Source organism: Phyllobates terribilis, unplaced genomic scaffold, assembly GCF_046119375.1.
Source record: "Phyllobates terribilis strain yellow unplaced genomic scaffold, ASM4611937v1 Scaffold_7__3_contigs__length_470593459, whole genome shotgun sequence".
Classification (NCBI taxonomy): Eukaryota; Metazoa; Chordata; class Amphibia; order Anura; family Dendrobatidae; genus Phyllobates; species Phyllobates terribilis.
The window spans coordinates 29,549,545-29,565,205 of NW_027362767.1; positions in this window are offsets into that span (position 1 = coordinate 29,549,545).

Sequence of the window (15,661 nt, forward strand, 5' to 3'; positions counted from 1 at the left end):
GGGAGACATCGAGGGCCTCAGACTTCGCTGCATTGATTTTAAAATTTTACCATGTAACAAAGTGATCTATTTCAGCCATAACAGCAGGGATGGATATATGTGATTGAGTGATATATACTAGGACATCATCAGCAAATAGAGAGCACTTGTACTCGGTGCCTCCCACCTCAATCCACCTAATATTGGGGTTATGGCGAATTGATGAGAGCAGGTGCTCCGTCACTAGGATGTATAAGAGAGGGGACAGAGGACATCCCTGCCTTGTCCCATTGGTGATTGTGAAAGGTGATGAAAATGTTCTGATGCACCCCCTGGGCCTTGGGACACCCGGAGCCGGACCCTTTTTGGTGGATGCTGGTGGTTGTAGTCTTCGTGGCGGCGATCCGGTTCCGTGGCTCAGGGCGGTCAAACCAGTGGCGGAACTATTTATGTGGTTTTGATGTTTAAATGTCCGACTACGCCACCCGTGGATTGCGGTCAGAGTGAACCGCCGCTACAGGGCAGACCGCTAAGGCTGGTGTTGTGGGTGCAGCAGAGCGTAGCATAACTCCCCACGGGAGGAGTATAGCCTCAGGGCAGTGTATGCGGAGGATGGGGGTGATGGTGCAGGGCAGCAGCAGTAACGACACGGAGTCAGTGATGCAGTTCAGGGCCTTTACTCACAGTTCTTATTATCCAGACCACGTCTGCAGGTAACGGCTGCCCACGTCGTACTGTGCTCACCAGGTGAGGGGCTCAGACAACTCCCAGATAACTTTGGAGCGCTTCACAGGACCCCCTTTGTGTGTCCTTTGTCTGGCCTTTCTTACCAACACTTCTGTCCGGCTGCCTCGGGCCTCCTCTTGGTAAACTTGGCGCCAGTTTCCCTGACCCTATGTGGTGCCTTCCTAGCGGGTGGAGCAAGGGGCTGCGCCACATAAAATGTCAGAGCCTCCGGTTTCTAGCTGAGGGTCGTTTCCTGCCTCCACTAGTTCGGGGACCGGTCTCCCCCTTTGGCCTGACCCCTCCACGCAGGTGGATTCGGGCGTGCGGTGGCGACTCGCCCGTCCCCACCCCTGGGATCCCTTCATTCCTCGTTCCTGGAGCCTTCTCCGCTCCTCTTCCTTCCTTCTCCCTCTTGCAGGCCTGGGCCTCTGTTACTAGGCCCGCCTCCGGAGCAGAGCTCATGCAGAGCCCCTGCTCCCTGCCACTTCTGCTCAGACTTCTCTGCACTGAACTAAGATGGTGCCCACCTTTTATACTCCCTTCTCAATGCACCCAGGAACTGCTTCCTCCCTGCTCCTGCACTGCAGGGTTCCCCTTCCTCAGTGTTCCCTCCCCCCACTCCAGCCAGGGACAGGGACTGTCGTGCCCATCTCAGGGGCATATTGGTCGCCCTGCCCCACGGCAATGTGGTGTAATGCATGCAGGTGTCGGGTCCTGATCCACACTCCATCCTTATCTGAGAGTGAGATATCACACCTCTGGGTGAGGTGCAATACGTCTGTAGCAACCGAGCCCTCGGTGCTACAGTTCCATTTATCTTCAGCCTAGGTGACGTATTGTGATACAGGGCCGTGATTTGGGCTATAAAAGGGTCCCCTAGACCCCTACCCCAAGCTTTTTAAGAGAATCATATATGGCGTGCCAGGAGACTCTATGGAATGCTTTCTCAGCATCCAACGAGAGTATCTACTTACAAATTTTTAACTGCATCTAGCCCAGGAAATACTTTGTGCCTAGTAGCAGTGTCTGCTAGTCAGCGGATTATCCCGGCTGTTAAGCAAGCTACACCACCTGTAGTTTGGACACTTAATTTTTTCAAAGGAAATGCTTCGGGACCACGGGATACTTAGTGAAGAGCATCAGGAGGCACCCCAAGGCATAGGGGCTGGGACTGGCACTAGGATGCCTTGCGGTGGACAGCCGAGCTCGATCCTTATAAAAGCTTTTTAACTGCAGCAGCTTTAGTGGACGCTACTGGAGCTGGAATTACGCGGCTGCTGGCATGAGACTTGCCCTCCAATAGATCCTTGTAAATGGATTTAAAGTGTATTTGTAGCACCCTGAGGATTCGGCTGCTACAGGGGTATTGCACCTCAACCAGAGGTGTGATATTCCACTCCCGGGTAAGGATGGAGTGTGGAACTGAGCTCAGAAAGCTGCATGCACTACACACATCCCATTTCCGAGGAGCAGACCAACGGTACTCCCACTTAGAAATGTGCAGGTACGACCGAGTCTGTTCCTGGCTGGAGTGGGAGGGGGGTGGTACATCCCAGTAGTGTAGGGGCAGATAGGGGGAGCAGCCTGGGTAAAGTTAGGAGCTCATTGGGTGCTGGTCACCTGAGCTCACACATAGAGGGAGTATTTAAGGTGGGCACCATCTAAGATCAGGGTCAGTCTGTGAGGAGCCAGAGAGACATCAGCCTTGGCAGAGCAGTCAGAGGAAGAGGAGCAGAGCAGCCCCAGAGAGAGAGAGAGGAGAAAGGAAGAAAGACCCAGAGGGGGTGAAAGAAAAGGACTCTGAGAACCCAAAGTCCATCACCGGGTGAAGAGTTGGCAACTGGGTACCGGATCCCAAACTGGTGGGGGCTAAAGCACACCCTAGCCAGAGACCGGAGGCCGTGGGCAGGATCTGCCACGGCCACCCACCACATCTACCCTGAAGGCAAACCACATGTAGGGTCAGGGAACCCAAGGCCAAGGGTTTCCCAACAGAAGGCCCGAGGGAGCTGGACCTAGGTAGATCCCTGGTGGGGACGGCCAGAAGACAGGACAGGAAGGAGGGCTCAGGGTCACGCTCCGGACTTGCTTGGGGGTTGGCTGAATCCAGGACCTGGTGGACGCAGCACGGCTCGGGTGGTCACTTGAAGCTGGAGTGACCGGAACATCAGCAGTAAGTAAATACCCTAAACTGCACAACCCGACTCTGTCTTTAATTACCATCTATGCTGCACCACCACAACCCCCATCCTCTGCACCTGACCCCCTGAGGCTATACCCCACCCGTTGGGGGTTATACTATCAAAAGCTGCACCAACACCATCAGCCTCAGCGGACCCTGCTGCAGCGGCGGCCGTAGTGACCGCAATACAACGGGTGGCGTAGTCGACATAACGAACTTTGTAACATCTGTAGGACTGCCACATACTCTGAGCTTGACACCCTGGGCACGGACCGGGTCACAGCCACTCGGAGACTACAACCCCCATCTGATCCGGCTCCGGGTATTCCCCTAAAGAATATGGCCCAGGGGGCGCGTCGACTTTGGCGTAGTCGGCAGGATTACGTGCCCGCAACACCCGGGTACTGCGTGCCTGAAGAAAAGAACAAGTTTACCTCAAAAAGAAGTCTCCTGCCGGTTCCGGAGGGTCCCCACCATCGGACTCCGTCACAGATCGATTCCCGCCGGTTGTCCGCCATTAACAGCTTTTTCCCGCCATTTCCAAAGGTTTCCCGCCTTGGAAGAGCGGACGCCATTATGGGCGTGCCAGAGGGTGGCAAGAGGCCACCTCCCATCGTGGGCCAGGACCGAAAATGGCGCCAAAAGTGGAAACCGCCCCCACCAACAGAGACTGTGATGCTAGAGGTGTCTGTCAGCGTGAAAGAACTGCCCCTGGAGCTGACAATCACCAAGTCGCCCCGGGACCGCCCTCGGAGTGGGAGGACTGAGAAGGAGAGAGCAAAGATGGGTGTCGCCTGGAGCAGTCTGGAGAGAGCGCACCCGGGGACAAGAAGCCTAGAGCTGAGTCCAGAAGAAGCTTACCCGGAGATGGGAGAAGAGCAGAGCAGCACCGGCCCGCTGGCCAGGAGCCTGCTGGAGACAACGGAAGGAGAGCAGAGCAGCACCGACCCGTTGGTCAGGAGCCTGCTAGAAGCAACGACCCCACTAGGCTTAGTGGAGGTCTTGGCACAGCTCCCCCGAGATCGGGAGTGTGCACAGACTGCGCTGGAGGGCCTCGCACGGAGGATGGCCCGGGTGCAACGAGAGACGTTGGCGGAGTGGAGCCGAGAGATGGCCCAGCGGACCGAGACTCGTCAGCGGAGCACGCCACCCGAGACGAGGAGACAGACCGCCTCTGAGGATGGCGCAGGAGGACTGAAGGCCGGAGACGGTGCCGAGAAGGGAGCCGAACGAAAGGAGGCAGGTAAAGGGGATGTTTCTACCCCAAACCGGGAAACCGCGTACCTGCCCCAGCTCCCCATCGCAGAGCCCGAAGTACCCCCTGCCGTGCCCGTAACCGCAACGTCACCGCCACAGACTAGGCCTCAACCGGAAGCCGCGGCCTCGACCCCTGTGACGTCATACGCCTCGACCCCGAGCGTGACCAAGCAGGAAGTACCATCGGCCTGGTCGCAAGGCCTAGTACCCCCGGGCGCCGCAATACCAACAGCGCCCCCTACCTCCGCGGAGCCACCGGCCTGGTCGCAGGGCCAAGTAGCCCAGGGCGCCGCCGTCCTTACGGTGCCCTTCACTTTCCAGGTGCCCCAGGCCTGGCCGCAAGGCCTGGGCAACCCGGGCGCCACCACCACCGCGCCCATAAAACCAAGAGTGCCGCATCTGGGAGAAGATCTGTTTGCCCAGCATACGTGCCCGGACGGGTCTGAAGCTAAAGGTAACCATAAAGAAAGAGCAGGAGGACGTCGTCGTTAAGTACAGCAGAGTACAAGCTGTATATAGTTGCCCGTCGGGGCACAGTGAACTGTTGCTAATATAGTCCCCGTTGGGACCAGAGAATTGAACTGTTACCCGTATTTCCCTTAATCCCTCTGACCGAGGACTGAGAGCGGTCATCCCTATTCCCATTACCTGGCCGAGGACTGAGAGCGGCCATATCACCTTGTATATAGTTGCGCTTCCTAAAGCGCCCCCTACCGGTTTTATAGGAAAACCATTTTTCTAGAGAAACTGTTGCACTTTTCCCGGGCACACGTTGCACAGTGTCCGGAGGAGGAACCAGAAACAAGAATGTTTATATGGAAAGTTTATTGCTGATAATATATGTGATGTTTTATATGTTTTATATGTTTTATGAAAAAAAAATGTATGTTTGTGGATGTTTATGTCTTACAGCCCGAGGACGTGCTGTGATTTACCAGGGGAGAATGTAGCACCCTGAGGATTCGGCTGCTACAGGGGTATTGCACCTCAACCAGAGGTGTGATATTCCACTCCCGGGTAAGGATGGAGTGTGGAACTGAGCTCAGAAAGCTGCATGCACTACACACATCCCATTTCCGAGGAGCAGACCAACGGTACTCCCACTTAGAAATGTGCAGGTACGACCGAGTCTGTTCCTGGCTGGAGTGGGAGGGGGGTGGTACATCCCAGTAGTGTAGGGGCAGATAGGGGGAGCAGCCTGGGTAAAGTTAGGAGCTCATTGGGTGCTGGTCACCTGAGCTCACACATAGAGGGAGTATTTAAGGTGGGCACCATCTAAGATCAGGGTCAGTCTGTGAGGAGCCAGAGAGACATCAGCCTTGGCAGAGCAGTCAGAGGAAGAGGAGCAGAGCAGCCCCAGAGAGAGAGAGAGGAGAAAGGAAGAAAGACCCAGAGGGGGTGAAAGAAAAGGACTCTGAGAACCCAAAGTCCATCACCGGGTGAAGAGTTGGCAACTGGGTACCGGATCCCAAACTGGTGGGGGCTAAAGCACACCCTAGCCAGAGACCGGAGGCCGTGGGCAGGATCTGCCACGGCCACCCACCACATCTACCCTGAAGGCAAACCACATGTAGGGTCAGGGAACCCAAGGCCAAGGGTTTCCCAACAGAAGGCCCGAGGGAGCTGGACCTAGGTAGATCCCTGGTGGGGACGGCCAGAAGACAGGACAGGAAGGAGGGCTCAGGGTCACGCTCCGGACTTGCTTGGGGGTTGGCTGAATCCAGGACCTGGTGGACGCAGCACGGCTCGGGTGGTCACTTGAAGCTGGAGTGACCGGAACATCAGCAGTAAGTAAATACCCTAAACTGCACAACCCGACTCTGTCTTTAATTACCATCTATGCTGCACCACCACAACCCCCATCCTCTGCACCTGACCCCCTGAGGCTATACCCCACCCGTTGGGGGTTATACTATCAAAAGCTGCACCAACACCATCAGCCTCAGCGGACCCTGCTGCAGCGGCGGCCGTAGTGACCGCAATACAACGGGTGGCGTAGTCGACATAACGAACTTTGTAACATCTGTAGGACTGCCACATACTCTGAGCTTGACACCCTGGGCACGGACCGGGTCACAGCCACTCGGAGACTACAACCCCCATCTGATCCGGCTCCGGGTATTCCCCTAAAGAATATGGCCCAGGGGGCGCGTCATATTCATTCAAATTAGAGGGACAATTTAAATTAAAAAGCTTAGAGCTGCCTCCACCACAGGGGGGCTCTCTCGACCCACCAGCGGACAGGCACCAGTATTGGGAGAGGGGGGCTGGCCGTCAGGGTTCACCGCGGCTCTGGCACAAACCCGGCGACACGGAGGTGGCACGGGCAGGAGCGGACTGGCCGTCTCGGCTTCTCACTTTTTGGATTTTAGAAGGGCATGACATGCCTATATCTGTGTCTCCCCCTCCTTTTACTCCTCCACCTCTTTTCTTTTCGCATGACTATATGTACTTGTCACTTTTCCATGTGTTAGTTGTGTCTTCTGAGCAGTTTGTCAGCTTTTGGACACCTTTGAAGGTGTTTTCTATGTGTTTCTATGTGTTTTTGTTTGCCTGCCATTGGTTTTAACGGTGTTCGAAGGTGTTCGACGAACAGTTCAACGAACAGTTCGGCGAACACACGGGTGTTCGACGAACCGAACCGAACTCGAACACTACGGGGTTGGCTCAACACTACCCAAGACCTCACGCCCAAGAACATAAATGGATCTACTGCAATATTATAAGTAAAGATTCACAAGAAGCTTCAGCTTCATCTCATACTTTGTCCACGGCTTCTTGTTGGGGCTCGTTCCTGACTAGAGATGAGCGTTGTTCTACTCGAACTGTTCGCCAATCTCAAATTCGAGCTGTTTTGGGCGGTGTTCGAGCCGGTCGGCGAACACGAACAATTTGAGAAAAATTCGGCTGTTCGAGGTTATGTTCGATAACTGTTCGTGCACCAAAATCATAACTGGATTTTTTCTCAGTAATGATGAAAATTAATGTTAATACGCAGTTTGAGTGTACAGCGGGGTGGGGGGAGGGGCAGGGGATGGATCTCTGCAGGAACAATGAAGATCTCCATTTTTTTTTCTCTTTCCCGCATTTGCAGTGGGGAGGTGCAATCTGTCAGCCTATCAGCAGCGCACACACGGAGCGAAGTGCTTTTTTTCACACAAGCCAGGGCATGTGTGATTGGCAGTGTATGTCACATGTCCTTGCCCTATAAGACCAAGCCATTTTCCCCGTCGCCACCATTTTCTCACTGCTGCAGCTGCGTGTTAGACGGCACCGCTGTTGCTGTGTGCGCTATACCTTGTTAATTTCAAGCCAATTTTCGCACAAATATACAGATAGCTTGGGAGTAGGGAATAGTTGTGATTGCAGTCCTTTTAAGGACTAGGTTACAGCATTTCCTACGACTTTTATCAGGCAGGTCTGTGCTCTTAAATAGATAGATTGTGGGAGTAAAGACTAATTGTAATTGGAGTCCTTTTCAGGACTAGGTTACATCAGTTCCTATCAGTTTTTGCCAGGCAGGTCTGTGCCAGTGCTGTGCAAGTTTTTTTCACAGCATTTGGCTGAATCTAGCAAAGCTAATCCTTTTTGGCCTATTGCAGAGTGTGTTAGTCAGTGGAGTAGCCTATCTGTGTTGCAAGATATACCACCTGTGTATAGAATACCAATTTTTTTACTGCACCTAGTGAAGTAAAATCTTTTGGGCATAGCATCATTCTATTAGTCCATCTATACTGACCTCCATCAGGTTGCAAACTGAATATAATTTTTTTCTGCATCTAGCTCTGAAAAAATATTTGGGCTTCTAGCAGTGTGTGGGACTTGTTCTATTAGTCCATCTATACTGACCTCCAGCAGGTTGCAAATTGAATATAATTTTTTTCTGCATCTAGCTCTGAAAAAATATTTGGGCTTCTAGCGGTGTGTGGGACTTGGTCTATTAGTCCATCTATACTGACCTCCATCAGGTTGCAAATTAAAAATAATTTTTTTCTGCATCTAGCTCTGAAAAAATATTTGGGCTTCTAGCGGTGTGTGGGACTTGGTCTATTAGTCCATCTATACTGACCTCCATCAGGTTGCAAATTAAAAATAATTTTTTTCTGCATCTAGCTCTGAAAAAATATTTGGGCTTCTAGCAGTGTGTGGGACTTGGTCTATTAGTCCATCTATACTGACCTCCATCAGGTTGCAAATTGAATAAAAAAAATTTCTGCATCTAGCTCTGAAAAAATATTTGGGCTTCTAGCGGTGTGTGGGACTTGGTCTATTAGTCCATCTATACTGACCTCCATCAGGTTGCAAATTAAAAATAATTTTTTTCTTCATTTAGCTCTGAAAAAATATTTGGGCTTCTAGCAGTGTGTGGGACTTGTTTTATTAGTCCTTCTATACTGACCTCCAGCAGGTTGCAAATTGAATATAATTTTTTTCTGCATCTAGCTCTGAAAAAATATTTGGCCTTCTAGCTGTGTGTGGGACTTGGTCTATTAGTCCATCTATACTGACCTCCATCAGGTTGCAAATTAAAAATAATTTTTTTCTGCATCTAGCTCTGAAAAAATATTTGGGCTTCTAGCAGTGTGTGGGACTTGGTCTATTAGTCCATCTATACTGACCTCCATCAGGTTGCAAATTGAATAAAAAAAATTTCTGCATCTAGCTCTGAAAAAATATTTGGGCTTCTAGCGGTGTGTGGGACTTGGTCTATTAGTCCATCTATACTGACCTCCATCAGGTTGCAAATTAAAAATAATTTTTTTCTGCATCTAACCCAGCCAATAGTTTTGGCCTAATACCACAGTTTGGCCACTCAGCTCTGCTCGGTTACCATCCATTGTTTTTTTGTGCAAACAACTCCAGAGTTGTGAATTAGTTAACCACCAAAATGAGTGGAAAAAGGCCTGCTGCTGGTGGAAAGGGGAATAGGCGTGTTGGGAAGGGGAAAAAAGGTTGTGTCCGTGGGGTAGGTGCAGAAGAAAGACCATCTTCCAGCCAAACTAAAATGTCTACTTCTTTTAGCGGACAATGTGATAAGATCCCTTTCTTACGGCCACGCCAATCGCTACAAATTCCAGATGAGGCACAAAAACAGCAGGTGCTTCAACGGATATCAAGTGCTCCTTTAAGTGGGCTCTCCTCCACATCAACTTCAACATCACAAATACTCCAGTCCTCAAAGGTGTCACCCAAATCGCACTTGCTTCCTCACAGCTCCCAAATCTCCAGCTGCCCGTCTGAGTATGAGTTAGAACAGATGGTTGAGTCTGCAGAGCTGTTTACTCATACTATAGCCTGGGAATCAGAGGTCGACTCCAGCGCTTCTGTGAATCCAGACGAGGAAATGATCTGCACTGATGCCCAGAATCTTTATGAGTCGGATCCAGGACCAGACGCAGAAGGTTCTGACCATAATGTAGACCCTCATTCCCAAACTGTAACTCCTGTTGGTGGAGACAATGAGGAAGACGATGATAAGACTCAAATACCTGATTGGAGCGACAACTTTAGTTTTTTGTCAGGGCAGGAACAGGTTGGCTCTGAGGACGACGGGTGTGATAACGCACAGGGTGATGATGATGAGGTCGGAGATCCCACTTACTGTCAACCCACAGTCAGCCAAGAGATGAGGTCAGCAGAGGAGGTGGAGGAAGATGCTAGTGACGACGAGGTCAGGTTGCGCCTTCCTGGACAGAGACGTAGTACTGGAAGCACGTCAACAACTGCATCCTCAAACACAACTCTGCCTCTCACCACAAGTCGTGGTGGCTCTTCAGGTCGCATGGGTGCTAAGCCTTGCATAGCCTGGGCATTTTTTCAGATCGATAAAGATGACCCAACTCGTGTTATCTGTAACATTTGTCAGCAAAAGCTAAGTAGAGGCCAAAAAATACATAGTTTGAGTACTTCATGCATGAACCGGCACATGGACATGAAGCATAAGTTGCAGTGGGAAGCTCAGTGTGCTACAATGCGGTCTAGCCGGCCGGGCCAACCACCGTCTGCCATATCTTGTGCATCCGCAGCCTCTTCATCCTCTGTGACTGGGGGGACAGCAGTCACACCTGTTTTGGGGCGCAGACCTGCCACCTCTTTACCCGCAACAGCCAGCGTGATTGGCAGGTCATCATTTTCTTTGGAGGTGGTAACACCAGCTGGTCTTGAGCGCTGTCCGACATCGATAGCACCACCTTTGGATCAAGGCAACCTAACATGTCCGCCTGCATCTTCCTCACAGACCGGCAGTTTGCCGGGGACACCCTTATCAACCCCGTCTAAGCACAATAGCCAGCCCTCGGTCCCTCAGATGTGGACAAGTAAAAGACCATTTCCTCCTAGCCATGAGAAAGCTAAGAGGTTGAATTTCACCATCTGCAAGCTCTTGGCTACAGAAATGCTGCCTTTCTGCCTGGTGGACACAGAGGATTTTCGAGACCTTATGTCCGTCGCAGTGCCCCAGTACCAGATGCCCAGTCGGCACTACTTCTCAAAGAAAGGTGTGCCTGCGCTCCACCAGCATGTCGGACACAACATCACCGCTTCTTTGAGAAACTCTGTGTGTGACAGGGTGCATTTCACCACAGACACTTGGACGAGTAGGCATGGACAGGGGCGTTACATGTCGCTGACTGGGCACTGGGTAACTATGGTGACAGCAGGACAAGGGGCTGCTGTCCAAGTCTTGCCGTCCCCACGAGTTGTGCGTCAATCCTCTTTATGTCATTTTTCCTCCACTGCTTCTGCCTCCTCAACCTCCTCTCGGTCTTCCACCTGCACCCAAAGCCTGTCTGGTCATGCCACAAGCTTTCTAACTGCGCAGAAGGGATCCTGCACACCTCCTTACTATGCTGGCAGTAGGGCTCAACGTCATCAGGCGGTTTTTACATTGAAATGTCTGGGAAATGTGAGTCACACAGCTGAGGAGTTGTGGTCAGCTCTGGAGAACCAATTTCATGAATGGTTGTCTCCACTGGACCTGAAACCAGGGAAGGCCGTGTGCGACAATGCTGCAAACCTGGGTGCGGCCCTTCGCCGGGGCAATGTCACACACGTGCCTTGTATGGCTCACGTGTTGAACCTGGTTGTCCAGCAATTTTTAGCCCACTATCCCAGACTAGATGGCCTTCTGCAGAGGGCACGGTCGCTGTGTGCTCACTTCCGCCGTTCGCATCCCGCAGCTCAGCGACTTACATCTCTACAGAAGTCGTTGGGCCTGCCACTTCACCGGCTAAAATGCGATGTGCCTACCCGGTGGAATTCAACTCTGCACATGTTGCAGCGACTGTGGCAGCACCGACAAGCCCTGGTGCAATACGTTCTGACGTATAGCCTGGGCCAACGAGATTCAGAGGTGGGGCAAATCACGCTGGAGGAGTGGTCTCAGATCAGGAACCTATGCACCCTTCTGCACAGTTTTGAAATGGCGACGAAGATGTTTAGTGCTGACGATGCCATTATCAGCATGACTATTCCGGTGATTTACATGCTGGAGCACATGTTAAACAGAATTCGGAGTCAGGTGGTGGCACAAGAGGAGGTGGAGGAAGTAGAGGAGGAGGAGTTGTATGCGGAAGGGCTAACATCTGCAAGGTCCAGACGGTCGGCAGCACCAAGGCGGCAGGCATGTGAGGGTGGAGGAGATGATTTTACCAGGGCGCATGGTAGCAGCCAAACTAGTGAGGAAGGTGCAGGAGCCCAGGAAGAAGTGGAGGACGAACTGATGGAAGACTCATCAGATGAGGGAGACCTTGATCACATTTCTGTTGTGCGAGGTTGGGGGGAGAGGACAGAGGAAGGAAGCATGATTGTTACCTCGCCACCAACACAACAGGGACTTGGTGCTCCTGGATGCGCAACACACATGAGTGCCTTCTTGCTGCACTACCTGCAACATGACCCTCGAATTGTGAGAATTAGAAATAATCCTGACTACTGGGTTGCCACACTGTTAGATCCCCGGTACAAAAGTAAATTTGCAGAAATTATTCCTGCCATAGAAAGGGATGCACGCATGCAGGAGTATCAGCAGAGACTGTTGCAGAATCTTACATGTGCTTTTCCACAAAATACCAGTGGTGCACGTAGTGAATCTCACAGTTCCAACTTGCCAACCGTGGGACCGTCAAGTGTTCAGCACTCAAACCGTAACAGAACCACAGTATCTGCTGGTAACATCAATTTTGCGGAATCATTTCACCACTTTTTTAGCCCATCCTTTGCAAGGCCACAGGAGACAAGAAGTCTGACACATAGTCAACGCCTAGAGACGATGGTACAGGAGTATCTCCAAGTAAACATTGAAGCCACGACTGTGTCACTGGACCCTTGCTCTTTTTGGGCTTCCAATCTGGATAAATGGCCGGAGCTAGCCACTTACGCCTTGGAGATCTTGTCATGCCCCGCAGCCAGCGTTCTGTCTGAACGTGTGTTCAGCGCTGCTGGTGGTGTGCTGACAGATAAGCGCACGCGGCTCTCCACTGATAATGTAGACAGACTCACGTTCATAAAGATGAACAAATCATGGATCCGAAACGACTTTTCTACCCCTGTGTCATCCTGGGGAGAGTAAAAGCTTGATGATTGGTTAAAATCACCCTACCAACCGTTTTAAGCTTTCAAATTACTAATCATGTTTATCTGTATCTTGACTGGAAAATAATTTGGGCTTTGTAGCAGTGTGCAGCACTGATCCTATTAGGCCATCTATAATAAGCTTCACCAGATTTAAAATTAATAATAATTTTTAGCTGCATCTAGCCCGGAAAATAATTTTGGGGCTCCGAGATGCGCAAGACACATAAGTGCCTTCTTGCTGCACTACCTGCAGCATGACCCTCATATTGTCAGAATTCGAAGTAATCATGACTACTGGGTTGCCACACTCTTAGATCCCCCAAACTTTTCGATCAACCTTTTCATTTTAATAAAGACCAAAAAAATGGTCATTTTTGAAATTATAAGCATTAGCAGGTTGTTAGAAACTGAAATCAAACAGTTTTCAACTCAAAACTTTATTCTAGGTGATGTTACATTTTCACATAGGACCCCTTGTTCGAAAGGAGCTTCTGAACTCTCTCGTCCATTGAATTTGTCAGGTTTTGGATGGTTTCTGCTTCAATTGTTTTGCATGAGGACAGAATACCCTCCCAGAGCTGTTGCTTAGATGTGAACTGCCTCCCGCCATCATAGACACTCCTTTTAATGATGCTCCAAAGGTTCTGAATGGGGTAGAGGTCAGGGGAGCATGGGGGTCACACCATAAGTTTGTCCCCTTTTATGCCCATATCAGCCAGAGATGCAGATGTTTTATGTGCAGCATGAGATGGTGCATTATCATGCAGAAAAATGATCTTGCTGTGAAATACACGGTTCTTCTTCTTGAACCATGGCAGGAAGTGCTGTTTGAGAAAATCCACATACATTATGGAGTTCATCTTTAGCGCCTTCAGGGATCCTAAAGGGGCCGACAATCTCTCTCCCCATGATTCCAGCCCAAAACATTACTCCACCTCCTCCTTGTTGGCGCTGTAGCCGTGTTTGCGTGGGGTGTCCATCAACCAGCCATCCTCCACTCCATTCATCTGGACCATCGAGCGCTGCACGGCACTCATCCGTGAACAAAACAGTTTTGAAATCAGTCTTCATGTAATGTTTGGCCCACTGGAGCCGTTTCTGCTTGTGTGAAGTGGATAGAGGAGGTCGACAGGATGGCGTATGCACAGCTGCAAACCTCTGAAGGACCCTGCATCTTGTTGTTCGGGGGACGTTGGAGGCACAAGCAGCTTCAAAAACTTGTCTGCTGCTATGACAAGGCTTTTTTGCCGCTGCTCTTTCAACCTGACGTAATTGCCTGTAGGAAAGAGTCCTCAATTTGCCCTTATCAGCACGCACACGTGTGTACTGTGAATCAGCTACATACTTCTTGATTGCCAAGACACTTCATCCTGATCATCGCACAATGTTGATTGTAGTCATGCCTTGACCTAAACACTCCACAATTTGTTGCTTCTCAGCAGCCGACACATCCTTTTTCTTTCCCATTTTGGCAGAAAATGTAGGCTGCTTAATAATGTGAGAGAGCCTTCTTAAGTAGTCTTGCCTTTCATTGGACACACCTGCCAAACTAATTAGCACAGGTGTCTGCAATTGCTTACAGTGATATAAAGAGCCCTGACACACATCACCATCAATGAGTTTAACTGACAAACAAACAAATTCTTCCCTTATCACTCCTAAACACTTTTTGTATAATAATTTGGAACGCAGTGTACATGTGCTTTTCCACAAAACACCAGTGGTTCACGTAGTGAATCTTACAGTTCTAACTTGCCAACCGTGGTCTGTATGGAATTGTTCAATAAAGGGCCCAAAATTAAGATAACATAGATGGGAGAGGTCTCTATGAATAGGAATTCCTAAGTATTTGATACCCTGTGAGGGCCAGGCAAAGGGAAAGTTGGACTGGATGGAATCCTATATGGATTTAGGGAGGGAGACATCGAGGGCCTCAGACTTCGCTGCATTGATTTTAAAATTTTACCATGTAACAAAGTGATCTATTTCAGCCATAACAGCAGGGATGGATATATGTGATTGAGTGATATATACTAGGACATCATCAGCAAATAGAGAGCACTTGTACTCGGTGCCTCCCACCTCAATCCACCTAATATTGGGGTTATGGCGAATTGATGAGAGCAGGTGCTCCGTCACTAGGATGTATAAGAGAGGGGACAGAGGACATCCCTGCCTTGTCCCATTGGTGATTGTGAAAGGTGATGAAAATGTTCTGACGCGCCCCCTGGGCCTTGGGACACCCGGAGCCGGACCCTTTTTGGTGGATGCTGGTGGTTGTAGTCTTCGTGGCGGCGATCCGGTTCCGTGGCTCAGGGCGGTCAAACCAGTGGCGGAACTATTTATGTGGTTTTGATGTTTAAATGTCCGACTACGCCACCCGTGGATTGCGGTCAGAGTGAACCGCCGCTACAGGGCAGACCGCTAAGGCTGGTGTTGTGGGTGCAGCAGAGCGTAGCATAACTCCCCACGGGAGGAGTATAGCCTCAGGGCAGTGTATGCGGAGGATGGGGGTGATGGTGCAGGGCAGCAGCAGTAACGACACGGAGTCAGTGATGCAGTTCAGGGCCTTTACTCACAGTTCTTATTATCCAGACCACGTCTGCAGGTAACGGCTGCCCACGTCGTACTGTGCTCACCAGGTGAGGGGCTCAGACAACTCCCAGATAACTTTGGAGCGCTTCACAGGACCCCCTTTGTGTGTCCTTTGTCTGGCCTTTCTTACCAACACTTCTGTCCGGCTGCCTCGGGCCTCCTCTTGGTAAACTTGGCGCCAGTTTCCCTGACCCTATGTGGTGCCTTCCTAGCGGGTGGAGCAAGGGGCTGCGCCACATAAAATGTCAGAGCCTCCGGTTTCTAGCTGAGGGTCGTTTCCTGCCTCCACTAGTTCGGGGACCGGTCTCCCCCTTTGGCCTGACCCCTCCACGCAGGTGGATTCGGGCG